The sequence below is a fragment of the Schistocerca cancellata genome, chromosome 3, assembly GCF_023864275.1.
Source record: "Schistocerca cancellata isolate TAMUIC-IGC-003103 chromosome 3, iqSchCanc2.1, whole genome shotgun sequence".
Lineage (NCBI taxonomy): Eukaryota > Metazoa > Arthropoda > Insecta > Orthoptera > Acrididae > Schistocerca > Schistocerca cancellata.
This window is the reverse complement of record NC_064628.1, coordinates 659286053-659301301: the sequence shown is the minus strand read 5'-3', so window position 1 is coordinate 659301301 and position 15249 is coordinate 659286053.

Sequence of the window (15249 nt, the reverse complement as noted above, 5' to 3'; positions counted from 1 at the left end):
AACAATCTGTTGCCACGCCAGTGACTATTTGCTTAAATTTCTTTCTCAAGACTCTGAAGATTCATTGCCCTAGCGGGCTGGCGACTGTTTAATTATCCCATTTTTTAGCTAATCAGTCTTTTCTTTGTGTTATCAGTAATTTTTGTAGTGAATGTTACATGGTACCCCCCCCCCCCCCCCATGCGGTTCCTGAGCGAGAGCACTAAATTCGAAATTATCATCAGTATTTTAGTCTGTTGTACACTTTTCTCCAACTAACAGGTGTTGTTTTCCTTCGGTAACGATAGTCTTACACACAGTAGAATTTCATTAGGCATATGCAATCATAGTCAGTTATACCGCAATCCAGTAAGCTGATTAGGAATGGGATGATTACACATGGCGGCTCTAGTGACAGGGCAATATCAATTTGGTATTGTTCTTGGCACGAAGTTTGCATTGTGCAGATTTGTAGTGAATTAAACCCTTCAGCTACGAATAAAGTCGCCCACAGTCGGAAGCAGTAAGTGGTGGAAATAAACCACAAAATTTCTAAATTTGCATTAATCAGTAAAAAAGGCAACATGATGGACGCAAACGAAACTAATAATTTGATTGTACTTAACAGGGAACAATCGGTAGAACAAAGGAGAATGCAGGCACTGCAACCCATTGTTGAGGAACCGGAGGCAAGCATCAGAAGCGCTACCGCTGAAAAACAGGAGCAGAGAAAAATGGAATTCCTGGCATTGAAGGTTGCTACGGAATCATCATCATAATCATCATCATTTAAGACTGATTATGCCTTTCAGCGTTCAGTCTGGAGCATAGCCCCCCTTATACAGTTCCTCCATGATCCCCTATTCAGTGCTACCATTGGTGCCTCTTCTGATGTTAAACCTATTACTTCAAAATCATTCTTAACCGAATCCAGGTACCTTCTCCTCGGTCTGCCCCGACTCCTCCTACCCTCTACTGCTGAATCCATGAGTCTCTTGGGTAACCTTGCTTCTCCCATGCGTGTAACATGACCCCACCATCTAAGCCTGTTCGCCCTGACTGCTACATCTATAGAGTTCATTAACAGTTTTTCTTTTATTTCCTCATTGTGGACACCCTCCTGCCATTGTTCCCATCTACTAGTACCTGCAATCATCCTAGCTACTTTCATATCCGTAACCTCAACCTTGTTGATAAGGTAACCTGAATCCACCCAGCTTTCGCTCCCATACAACAAAGTTGGTCGAAAGATTGAACGGTGCACAGATAACTTAGTCTTGGTACTGACTTCCTTCTTGCAGAAGAGAGTAGATCGTAGATGAGCGCTCACTGCATTAGCTTTGCTACACCTCGCTTCCAGTTCTTTCACTATGTTGCCATCCTGTGAGAATATGCATCCTAAGTACTTGAAACTGTCTGCCTGTTCTAACTTTGTTCCTCCTATTTGGCACTCAATCCGTTTATATTTCTTTCCCACTGACATTACTTTCGTTTTGGAGATACTAATCTTCATACCATAGTCCTTATATTTCTGATCTAGCTCTGAAATATTACTTTGCAAACTTTCAATCGAATCTGCCATCACAACTAAGTCATCCGCATATGCAAGACTGCTTATTTTGTGTTCACATATCTTAATCTCACCCAGCCAGTCTATTGTTTTCAACATATGATCCATAAATAATATGAACAACAGTGGAGACAGGTTGCAGCCTTGTCTTACCCCTGAAACAACTCTGAACCATGAACTCAATTTACCGTCAACTCTAACTGCTGCCTGACTATCCATGTAAAGACCTTTAATTGCTTGCAAAAGTTTGCCTCCTATTTCATAATCTTGTATAACAGACAATAACTTCCTGCTAGGAACCCGGTCATATGCCTTTTCTAGATCTATAAAGCATAGATACAATTCCCTGTTCCACTCATAACACTTCTCCATTATTTGCTGTAAGCTAAAGATCTGGTCCTGACAACCTCTAAGAGGCCTAAACCCACACTGATTTTCATCGAATTGGTCCTCAACTAATACTCGCACTTTCCTTTCAACAATACCTGAGAAGATTTTACCCACAACGCTGATTAAAGAGATACCTCTGTAGTTGTTAAAATCTTTTCTGTTTCTATGTTTAAAGATTGGTGTGATTACTGCTTTTGTCCAGTCTGATGGAACCTGTCCCGACTCCCAGGCCATTTCAATTATCCTGTGTAGCCATTTAAGACCTGACATTCCACTGTATTTGATGAGTTCCGACTTAATTTCATCCACCCCAGCCGCTTTATTGCACTGCAATCTATTGACTATTTTTTCCACTTCCTCAAATGTGATCCTATTTCCATCATCATTCCTATCCCATTCTACCTCGAAATCTGAAACATTACTGATCGCATTTTCACCTACATTGAGCAACTCTTCAAAATATTCCCTCCATCTGCCCAAGGCATCCACAGGATTCACCAGCAGTTTTCCTGACCTGTCCAAAATACTTGTCATTTCCTTCTTACCTCCCTTTCGAAGACTGCTAATTACACTCCAGAATGGTTTTCCAGCAGCTTGACCCATAGTCTCCAACCTGTTTCCAAAGTCTTCCCACGATTTCTTCTTGGATGCTGCAATTATCTGTTTGGCTTTGTTTCTTTCTTCAACATAACTTTCTCTGTCTACCTGGGTTCTGGTATGTAGCCATTTTTGATAAGCCTTCTTTTTCCTTTTACAGGCTGCCTTGACTGTATCATTCCACCAAGCTGTTTGCTTCATCCTACTTTTACACACTACTGTTCCAAGACATTCTTTAGCCACTTCTAGTACTGTGTCCCTGTACCTTGTCCATTCCTTTTCCAATGACTGTAATTGACTACATTCAACTAACTGGTACCTTTCTGAGATCGCTGTTATGTACTTGTGCCTGATTTCCTTATCCTGAAGTTTCTCCACTCTTATCCTCCTACATATGGACCTGACCTCCTGCATTTTCGGCCTCACAATCCCAATTTCACTGCAGATTAAATAATGATCAGTGTCATCAAAGAATCCCCTGAATACACGTGTGTCCCTCACAGCCTTCCTGAATTCCTGATCTGTTATTATATAGTCAATGACAGATCTGGTTCCCCTGCCTTCCCAAGTATACCGGTGAATGTTCTTATGTTTAAAAAAGGAGTTTGTGATTACTAAGCCCATACTGGCACAGAAATCCAAGAGTTGTTTCCCGTTCCTGTTGGCCTCCATATCCTCTCCGAATTTACCCATAACCTTTTCATACCCTTCTGTTCGATGTCCAATCCTGGCGTTAAAATCACCCATGAGCAGAACACTGTCCTTGTCCTTTACTCTAACAACTACATCACTGAGTGCCTCATAAAAACTATCCATCTTATCTTGATCTGTCCCTTCACAATGCGAATATACTGACACAATCCTAATTTTCTTGCTAGACACTGTCAAATCTATCCACATCAGTCTTTCGTTTACATACCTTATTGCAACTACGCTGGGTTCCATTTCTTTCCTGATGTGAAGCCCTACACCCCATTGTGCTATTCCTGCTCTGATGCCTGACAGGTAGACCTTGTATTCTCCCACTTCCTCTTCTTTCTCACCCCTTACCCGAATGTCACTAACAGCTAAAACGTCCAGCCCCATCTTACTTGCAGCCTCTGCCAGCTCTACCTTCTTCCCAGAGTAGCCCCCATTGATATTAATAGCTCCCCATCTCATTACCATTTGTTTGCCAAGTCGTATAGCAATTCGGAATAAAAATCAAAACCGAATCCAGTGACGGTGGATACAAGGAAACCATGAAGAGAGAACCAGAGTTGCGCTCAAAACCAGTAATAGCTGGAAATATAAACTATTTGTTGGGCATGGTAATCAGTACAATAAGTGCTCAGTCCAAATGAATTATATCTAAAATTAACGCTCAGTCTGAATCAATTACTGTTAAAATTAATTCTCAGTTTGAATCAATTACTGCCAAAATTAATGCTCAATCCGAATCAATTAATTCTCAATCCAAAGCAATCAAGATTGTGAACAATATTTGCTAGTCCATCAGGCATGCAGCCAAGCAAGTAAAACTTCTTCCACTGATATTTCAGTCGTGTATCATCCGGCCATGCTCCCAATGAATCGCATGAGTCTTGCAACTCACTCTAAGGATGGCTGGACGATACGGGGCCGAAATATCAGTGGATCGAGGATGGCATTATTCAACAACTGTGCAATCTCTGCAGCATTCGTCAGTACCATACCTCCACAAACCACCCGCTAAGAAATGGCCTCATCAAATGATGGCATTGTACTTTGAAAGCTGCTCTCATGCTGCAAGGGGGTCAGTTGACCAAGGCCCTTCTGTTGGTATTGTTCGCTGGTTGCTCCATGCACAAGGATGTCCTGGATGGAGGTCCTATATGGCGAAGCGCTCGCTCTACTGGCAGACTTTGTGCTCCCGACACCATCGACATTGGCCACTGACCTGCCCACCCTCGTCAAACACGCCACACAGCACAACGTGTGTCTTCAGGTGCCTCCTCCACAGTTGCACAGCACTCCAAGAATCTTCGTTCACAACATGTGGGCCGACTGTGATTTTGTCATGCTTCACAACCACACCATTTGGCCAAAACTCTAGCAACCGTATACAGACACTCACAACGTTCTTAAATGCAGTGTATACACGTTTGACACTTGCTTCACGGTAAGCCTACGATGGAAATGATCAGTTGGGTCAAGTCAGTGTAGCCCTTACACAACAATACTTCGATCGACAGTGCACCACCTGTTTCGAGCAATGTAGTCAGTCTCCAGCTAAAAAGCTGGACGCCATCAACACATCGAACGACGATGTACCACCTGTTTCGACTCACAGAGCCTCGCCCATGGTTACATATCAGCCACCATGGCTGCCAACTCTTCCACGTCCAACTTTTTTGAAGTATTCCTTGATGTCCAACATTTTTTGCCAGATGATCTAATGTAAACCTTGTTGTCAAGAGTCAGCATGGTGAACGACAAATTGAGAATGGATTCATTACCTGTTAACTCTCTTGCAGCTAAAAACTACCTAATGTAGGGCACCTAGGTGCCATCACATCGCGCCTATCCTCTGATGGTTCCCTCACTATAATGGCCCCAAGGACACTGGGCAAGATTGATCTACTCCAATGGATTCCGACGCCTCCATTTCACTGATGGTCCATATCACCCCCAGCTTGACATCAGATGTCTACCGCCATTCCGTTTATGGTCTTCTTTCACTACAACAATGAACCATGGCTATCTTCCCCTAAGTGCACTACAGGGGAAGGGGTGGGCGAAGGTTCTATGGGGATGCCACCTCTCTGACATCTATTGCATCCTTCTCAAACATATCTTTATAAGGTGGACTTAGTTCCCTCTATGACTGCCAAGCAGGGTGTTGTGGTTTTGTATTCACATTGTATGATAAATAAAGAGTGTTCTAACCAGCACCATGTCGTTATCACTTGCCACTCTTACCTTATCTTGGGGTCAGATTCTACACTCCTTTTACAGGTTAGATTTTCAGCACAGTAACCAAGATCTCAAAACATCCTATGCTTTTCTTCTTATGTCATGGGAGGAACAGTAGTCATTTAATTTATCAGCACATTTTATGACACCAAGATGTCTTGACACATAGTATGTACGCCAGATCAGTTTTTTTTTTTCAGACTCAAAATGAGTGCAGGCTAACTACTGATCCGTGTCAAACCTTCTTCTCTAGAAAAATATTTCTCCCTCAAGGATATAGTGAGCAGTAAGCTAGCTGTTTGGAAAAGTTTTCAAATATTTGGTTAACTTTTGCCCATATAGAGCATGTGTCTTGCATCTTATTACATTTTTACACATATCCAGAGAGTATTTGCCATACAATTCGTCTCACATCTACGGAACGTTTATGTTACCACTCTCTTCCTTACACAAAAACGATTCTTCTAATCCGCCCAGTAAACGGGATAACAGATGTATGACTATGTTCTGTTCTTTTGTCACATTAATTATATCCATTGTGTACTAGTAGGGATAATACCCAACATTCTAACGTTGCATGCAGTAGTTTACAGTGGAGTAGAAGATTTAGTAGTTTGTGCTCCATACATATTTTGGCATGGTGGCATACTGAATAGAAGTGAAATCCCTTCAGTTCGCATACTATGGCTAAAGCTTCAAATTCGGTGATGGAGTATGACTTCTTATAATCTATTAACACCCTGCATGTGGATCCTATGGAGCAAAAATTCGGTTTTCCATTAACAGAATCTGAAATAAACAGTATCCTAGCACAATAAATGAAGCACGAATGGTTCAGTCAAAATCTAGGTTTAAATTTGGGTGATACAGCGTCCTGGTTTGACTCAGTTCTTGTTTAATTACTTCAAAAGTTAGTTGACTTATTACTGTCCATTCCCATACAGTATCTTTCTTTAACATCTGGTTTAAAGCTATCTACTTTGGGGTAAATGTCAGTAAAAACTGTCCAATCACGTAAAAGATTTTAGCTATTTTTCGTTACATGATTTAGGAAAATTTTGTACTTCTGTAATGTTGCTGTGGAGAAACTTGATGTCATTTATCACATACTTTCAGATTTTAACATTTGCCTTTGCCCCAGCTTCTAGTACTTTTTTATTAATTTCAGATGTTCTTCCCTTGCAGAAGGAGATAATAAAAAACTGTCAACATAAACATGAAGTAAATATAACAATTGTGCTCTTAATATTTTGTACAATTCTTCAATGGATACACTTGAACTTATATTCAACCAAAATAGTACTACTTTAAATTGGAACCGTCTTCAGCATATCTAGATGCTACATACTTCCATGATTCTTTGATCACAATGATTTGTCAATTAGATGATCACAAATCTATACTTGTCTAATGAAATCTCTCTAAATCCTCCTCAAAATTTTCTGTTACTAGCACTAGAACAACGTTGGTGAATGCTGCATCCAAAATTAATAGAATTAGTCTTCATAGTTTTAATAGAACTGAAAGTGGGCTACAATACAGAATCCTTGAATTTTCAACAAGCTGAAAATTTAACATTTAATTTATCTTTTTACTTCTGATCATATTGCCCAAGTAAAGGGTATGTTAGGGTATGTGGGAAGCCAAAAAGTCTACATCAAGGTTACATTTTTATTCTTCAGATAGTGAAACTAGCAATGCTTTGCAATTGCCAAGCATTCATGGGAATATGGAAATTGGTTATATGTCCTTATCTTCTCCCCCCCCTCCCTCAAGCCATCTCCTCCTCCTCATTTCCTCTGTCCATCTCCTCTTCTTTCCCCTTTCTCTGTCTATCTCCTTCTTGGACTATCTCCTCCTTTTCCCTATCCATGTCCGTTTCCTGTTTCTCTCTCCATCCACTTTCTCCTTCCCCATCTGCATGCCCATATCTTCTTCTCCTCTCAGTCTGTCTCCTCCTTCCCCTTCTGTATGTCCATTCTCCCTGTCTGTCCATCTCCTCTTCCAACTTCTCTTTGATCTTGAGCCTAGTTTATTATTTTTGCAAACGAAACCTTGATTGGGAATTGAAGTCCCTTAGAATGAATGGGTAAATGATTTGGGATCATTGGTTGCAGGATATGGAAGTCATCTCTCCAGCTGCTGGATCAGTGAGTATAGTGACTTCAACGACAGTATGCTGCATATTCTTAATCTCCAAACGCATAGGATTACATACTTTCACATGATTCAAACTATTTAGTAGTATTCTAACCAAATAAAGACAAGCCATAAATACAACTCTCATGCGTGCCGTTAGAACCGACTGTGTGGAAGAAAGCAAAATAGTACACTGTTCACTGGACAATTTATGTTTAAAATTACATATAAGAAAACGAATATATGTGGGAGAAACAATTTGTGTAATGTTTTAAATGCCTTGCTAACGAAGTTAAAACTGACTGTGGGAAAAGAAACAAAACCACACATTTCCACAGAACAGCATAGCACAAAATTTTCTTACTTGCAGTTGTTACTTTAAAAAATAAATGGCCTATGTCTGTTCCATTGTTTATTAGAGTATTAGAGTAATGAAGTGCAAAAGTTCGAAGTAAATAGCTCACAAATTTTTCGAGATTTTTTCTAACAATGTATCCCTGTTATATGTTATGTGCAATATATATGTTATATAGATAACAATGTTTCTTCTTTATCTACCATAGATACGTTTATGTGCTATGTATGTTAAAAATATGTAGAACATGTCCATCCACACATTTATTATAGTATCGTGAGATTAATCACTCAAGACCTTTTTGTGATTTTAGCTAAAAAAGTTTCCTCTTTACATATTATATAGATACAGGGTGACAGTTATTGCATTATATAAAATAAAATCGTCATTACTTCTGAACGGTGTGCGTTAGGAAGTTCAAACTGTGCGGTTGGCCATGTGGCATGATGGGAATTAGTATGTGCTTGGCGAAGAAGTGCGCTTTCATTTCGATGGGTTCGTCAATAACCAAACTCTACATCTACATCTACATTTATACTCCGCAAGCCACCCAACGGTGTGTGGCGGAGGGCACTTTACGTGCCACTGTCATTACCTCTCTTTCCTGTTCCAGTCGTGTATAGTTCGCGGGAAGAACGACTGCCGGAAAGCCTCCGTGCGCGCTCGAATCTCTCTAATTTTACATTCGTGATCTCCTCGGGAGGTATAAGTAGGGGGAAGCAATATATTCGATACCTCATCCAGAAACGCACCCTCTCGAAACCTGGACAGCAAGCTACACCGCGATGCAGAGCGCCTCTCTTGCAGAGTCTGCCACTTGAGTTTGCTAAACATCTCCGTAACGCTATCACACTTACCAAATAACCCTGTGACGAAACGCGCCGCTCTTCTTTGGATCTTCTCTATCTCCTCTGTCAACCTGACCTGGTACGGATCCCACACTGATGAGCAATACTCAAGTATAGGTCGAACGAGTGTTTTGTAAGCCACCTCCTTTGTTGATGGACTACACTTTTTAAGGACTCTCCCAATGAATCTCAACCTGGCACCCGCCTTACCAATAATTAATTTTATATGATCATTCCACTTCAAATCGCATCTGGGGGATTGAGAATCCGTATTTCGCGATCGAGAAGTCTCTTCACTTCAGTTGGTGACTGTGTGGTGTTCAATGTCCAGTCACGGTATAATCGGTGCGATATTCCTCAATGGCACAGTGACTACTGAAAGCTACGTGAAGGTTTTGGAAGATGATTTCATCCCCATTATCCAAAGTGAACCTGATTTCGACAATATGTGGTTCATGCAAGACGGACCTCGACCCCATCGAAGCAGGAGAGTGTTTGATGTCCTGGAGGAGCGCTCTTGGGAACGTATTGTGGCTCTGGCTCTGGTGTACAAAGAGGCTACTGGCATGAGCTTCGATTGACCGCCATATTCTCCGGATCTGAACACGCGCGACTCCTTTTTGTGGGCCTATATTGAAGACAAGGTGTAAAGCAATAACCTCAAAACCATTGATGAACTGAGAACACCCATTCAGGAGGTCATCGTCAGCATCGATGTTCCAACACTTCAGCGGGTGATGCTGAATTTCTGCTATTGATCTGCGCCATACCATCACCAATGACGGCAGGCATATCGAACATGTCATAACCTAAATCCCAATACCTGTAGTGGCGTGAATAAAGTGTGTGCACGCCATAGTTTGTAACTAATTTACGTTTTTTTCATATAGTTCAATAATTGTCACTCTGTACATATTTATACCGAATATCTTTCGTACGGGTCGTCAGGCGCAGTTTGTTTGCAGTTTTCGAAGATTTTTGCAGTTTCATTCTTGTAGTCTGTAGCTGGAATCAGCCGAAAGAAATATGACTCATTACGTCTCTCATGCGACACCCAGTTTATTGTTACGGACAAAATGATATTTAAATGGAAATCTTCCATGCCTTTTCAACAGTGCGGTCCCAAATTAGTCTGGGACGATATTCATTTTATCATATGTATTATCAGAGTCAGTAAAACGCGAAGAATACCCTAGTATTCCAGCACCGAGTGAGCAGTTCTTTTGCATGGGGGCAGCAGGCATTGTGGGCCAGGGTGATGCTGTCGCTGCTGGAGTAATGATTATTCTCCTCGTTCTACCGTTCCTGTTCATACACGACTGTAAAAAGAATATCGCACTAGACCAATCTGGGACTACTTTGTCGAATGAGCATGTAAAATTCTGGTTTATAAATCATTTACTTTGTAACAGGAAACAAACCGATGCTTTCCGTCGACGCTGGGCGTCGCACGAAAGACGTGACTAGCAAGGTTTGTTTGGGATAACTCTATCTACATTTCATATATCAATATAATGTTTCTTCTAAGAGACGTCAGAAGCTCTTTCTCTGGTGTTTATATATATATTCAACAGATGATGCTTCAGTATGTACATAAAAAGCACGTGTATTTGAATGCCATATCGTGTCCGAATTTCAAAGCAACTAGTGAAGTACTTTCGGAGATTTAAGATTTCGAACAAACAAGCATTTATATTTTTATTTATATAGTTTATTTCGTGTTATTCCCCACAAAGTTGTGAGTATTCACACAGTGCTTCCTCCAGCTCTTACTTGTATGTGGCGTGTAAATAATCTGATACATTTATCTTATCTTCATATGCATTTGTTTCAGCTGGTTCTGTCTAGCATGCTTCTAGTTGTGAACTATTACCAATATTTTCCTATTTACATTTTTACTTGCGCTTTTTACAAATCAAGCTCTATGAAATCTCCTTCAATAAACTTAAATAACCTACTGGCGGAGAAGTCGTTCCATGCGACCTTCTCCTGTAATAAATCATCTCCTAAAATACAGTCGAGTAATAACTCTCCAACCACCAAAAACATATGTTCCAGTGGAAGAATCCACTCAACTGTAATTCTAAAAGTGGCTTGTCAGACAGCTGTTGTCAGTTTTAGGCTGCTGACTGGCAATGTTAATGTTTCCTTGTTTTCATTCAGCCTGCAAAGTAAATCTGCGGAAACTAAATGTGGATCTGCACCTGTGTGCACAAGCTATACAAACGGTTTTCCATTTATGTTCACATTGATCACTGGTAGCTTGCTTTCTTGAATGTTACATTTTGTTGTTTCAGTTCTTCATTCTTTTTCAATATATTCTCCATTGTTATATCATAAAAGCTTTATTTATTTTATCCTGACCCTTCTCGTACCTTTGCAGCCATTCAGGACTACGCCTGATGGTCTTTAGTTTTCTCGATCGTGATAAGTCCATCTTCCTTCGTTTCACTTGGAATCTGTTCGGTCGCATCATTCCGGTTGTTATTATTACAACAACATTGTTGTCCGTCTCTGCAGTTAGTCTCGTTGTGGTAGTCAAGTTGGTACCAGTGGTTGTTGCACATATCCGTATATCATCCACCTTTATTTACATCACACGCGTTGCCATTCATTTGCTTTCTGTCCGTCTAAACTTTTTCTGTCGTGTATCTATTCCACTTGATCTTATGGCTCTCGCCCTTCTGTTGCTTTCATGATCCATAGTTCCATTCTACGTCGTATTAAAATTGTGTCCAATTACGACTCTCCAATCTTCTTCTAACATGACAGTGCTACGAAGTTTTGCCAAGAATTTGTCCAGTCAGTAGTCTGGTACTGTTAATTATTCTTCTATGATGTGGAAACTTTCTGTCCAAAATCCTGAAATATATTTCTGTGAAATGCCCTGATTTCAGTACTTTGCAACAGCAGCAGCAGCGACAATCCTTTTCTGCAGCATCGAGACAGCACGTATTACTGACTGACATTCCCATCTGAAGTGGCAAACGCTACCAGTAACCAATGACAGACAGGTCAGAGCTATGGATGGTGAATCAATGAAATACACTTTGCAACCGACAGTTCACACAGAGGTGTGCTGGAACTGTGAGATCGAATACGCAATTGCAGTAGTTTTAGATTTGTCTATGTTGTCCAGAGATTGTATGTTAATGTGTGTTGCAAGTATGACAGCGAGTGTGATGAGCTAGACCGTCAAACTATATGAATTAAAGACGAAGTTGGTTGAGGGAGTGTAATTTTTTTAATGAAGGCAACAAAGGATACAATAGGTAAAACGACAAGGCCTAGTAGAAATCATTGAATATCGTTGGAGATACTGAATATAACTGATGAAAGGTGAAAATATAAAAAGTTCAACAAATGTAGCAGGTGAAAGTCAATACAGATGTCCAAAAAAATGTGCGTGATAGAAAGCGCAAAAAGGCTAGTGAGCAATGGCTAGAGGACACAAACAAGTCTATAGGAACATGTATAAGTAGGGGAAAGATGGATTCCGATTACAGCAAAATTACAGAGGTGCTTGGAGAAAAGCTGTATGTATATCGAGAGCTAAGATAGAAAACCAGTACTAAGCAAAGAAAGGAAGCTGGATGGTGGAAGGATTGTAGAGGGGCTGTACAAAAGAAATGAATCTGAAGGCAACATTATAGAAAGGGAAGAAGAAGAAGATGTGATGGAAAATATGATACTACGAGAAGAATTTGACAGAGCACTGAAAGATGGTTCAGATGGTTCAAATGGCTCTGAGCACTATGGGACTTAACATCTGCGGTCATCAGTGCCCTAGAACTTAGAACTACTTAAACCTAAGTAACCTAAGGACATCACACACATCCATGCCCGAGGCAGGATTCGAACCTGCGACCGTAGCGGTCGCGCGGTTCCAGACTGAAGCACTGAAAGACTTCATTCAAAATAAGGCCTCTGGAGTAGTTGACATTCCCTCAGAACTACTGATGTGCTTAGGAGAGCCAACCATGAAAGAATCATTCCACCTGTAGAAGACGGGGGGAAGACTTTCAAACTTCAAGAAGAATGTAATAACTCTAATTTAAAAAAAGCACGTTCTCACAGATGTGAATAATATCAACTATCAGTTTAATAATACATAATTGGAAAATACAGACACCAATTATTTGGAAAAACTGGTGGAAGCTGACCTTGGGGAAGATTAGTTCTGGGTTCTGGAGGTGCTGATACTACGATTTATCTTAAAGTTGATGATCCTTCGCTTACTCGGAATCGAAGTATACCAAAGAAGTATGAAAACAACGAAGCCAGCTCATTGCACACTTACAAAACACCAAAGTAATACTACAAAACTATTTACATTGAAGTTTGTGACTCAGTTTACTCTTGCATTACTGAGCGGTCTGCTTCAACTGGACTCACACAGGTCATTGCAGTTGAACAAGAGTGCTTGCTTTTATTAAAAAAGGTGAAACAAATTTGGAAAAATCAACTGAGATTTTCAAAAATGACATGACATTGAGAGACTGCACTAACACTTGAATGTGTTAGCCGATATTGCTAATAAGAAACAGCTGGTCTTAAAAGACATGTGTGATGTAAGTAAGTACATTACACAAGAACCTGCAGTTGGAGAAATGTTAGTAGTGAAGTGTATTAAGCTTCTCCAAGAAGTGCTAATCATGGCAGCAACAGCAGAACGGTCATTTTAGCACCCTTAGATGTCTGAAGTCATATCTCCGATCAACACTGGGACAGAAGCGATTGAACAACTTGACTGTTCTTTATGCCCACCAGAGATGTTTTGGATGAATAGGATACCCCACCAGTCAACAACTACTTCATATTCAGTAATCCAGTCAGATGGTCGACATTTGCACCTTTCTAAAGGCACTATAGCCCTAATAATGACATTTAGAGCAATATTAAAAATCTTTATAAAATAGAGAATTAAATACATACATAAAGTTAAATATTCAGTTTCTAAATATTATTAATAGTTTAGTACTATATTACTACAGTACTGTGTAAGTTATTTTCAAATACTTAAATTTTTTATGGTGTAACACCCAATTAAAACCCGCTATTTACATACTTTTTGACTGAAAGTATTAGGCATAGGTTTATTAACTATATTAAAGCATTAACTTTGAAATATTGTGAGCCTTGTTCAAAGTGAGCTTAAATTGGCTATTTCACTTATTAATCAGAGTGCTATTACTGTGCAACAGCAATATTTTATATTTTATTCTTTTAATGATAGCTTAGGATTTATTTAAATATAATTTCAGTCTTTTCAGAGCTATATATTCACTGCTCTGTAATAGGCTATAAGCATGATTATTACTGTAAATTAAATTAGCTTTTTACGAAAATACAGTGCTTGTTTATGTTTTGTTTCTTTTTTCAAAGCCGAAAAACGTGTCAGGCTTGTCGAATTTCCCAGAGTGTCGAGTTATCGAGAATCCAGCTTTTGGGGTTCCAATGTTGATCATATGACCCTAAAATGCTTAAAAATACTTTAAAACTTTCTATTTTACATCTAAAATTTAGAAAATTTCCTGGGGCAGGACCCACAGTATGGGCCCCAGCAATAATTTTTATAAGTCGGCGTCCCTGATCGGCCTACATCAACTCTTTGCACTATCCTCAAGAAGAAGAACAAGATTATGGAGGTACATGCTTCAAGAAGAGAATTATAAGAGTATGTAAACAATGGTTTCGTATTCTGGACGGTGTCGAAAGGTTGCTCCTTATAGGGATAAATGAAAAGCAATTGCAAGATGACACTATTAACGGGAACATCATTTGTGAGAAGACGAGAATGATTTTTGCCGACCTCGTTAAGAAAACGCCAAGATCGTCAGCGGCCGAAGAAATGTTTAAGGGAAGCCGTGGGTGGTCGAGAAGTTTAAGAGAGGAAGTGGCATCCACAGCGTTGTGAGGCACAGTAAAGCAGCCAGCTCCAACACGAAGGCAACTTAATTAGTGTCTTCAAGATGCTCGAAGATTCTGAGGGTTATCTGCCCCAAGAGGTTTTCAATTGGGACGAGAGGGGTCTATTCTGGAAAAGGATGCCTAAGCGTGCTCTTATAACAGCAAGGCAGAGTGCATTACCTGTTCACAAGCCAATGAAAGACCTTCTCACACTGCTATTCAGCGCTAAAGCAAGCGGCGATTTGAAAAATGAACCACTGCTTGTTTACTATTCAGAAGCTCCACGAACCTTCAAGAAGTGTAAAGCCCAGAAGAGCAGGTTAAATGTAATGTGGAAGTCCAACAATAAGGCTTGGGTAATACGTGATCTTTTGTGATTGGGTTAATGAACCGTTTGGTCTTTCGATAAAAAAAAATATTTGCTTGAGATGAATCTGTCACTCGATGTCCTGTTTGTTATGCTCCTGTTCATTCTCCATGTCGACGAGGTCACTTCCTTGAAGAATTTAAGTTAATCAAGATCCAGC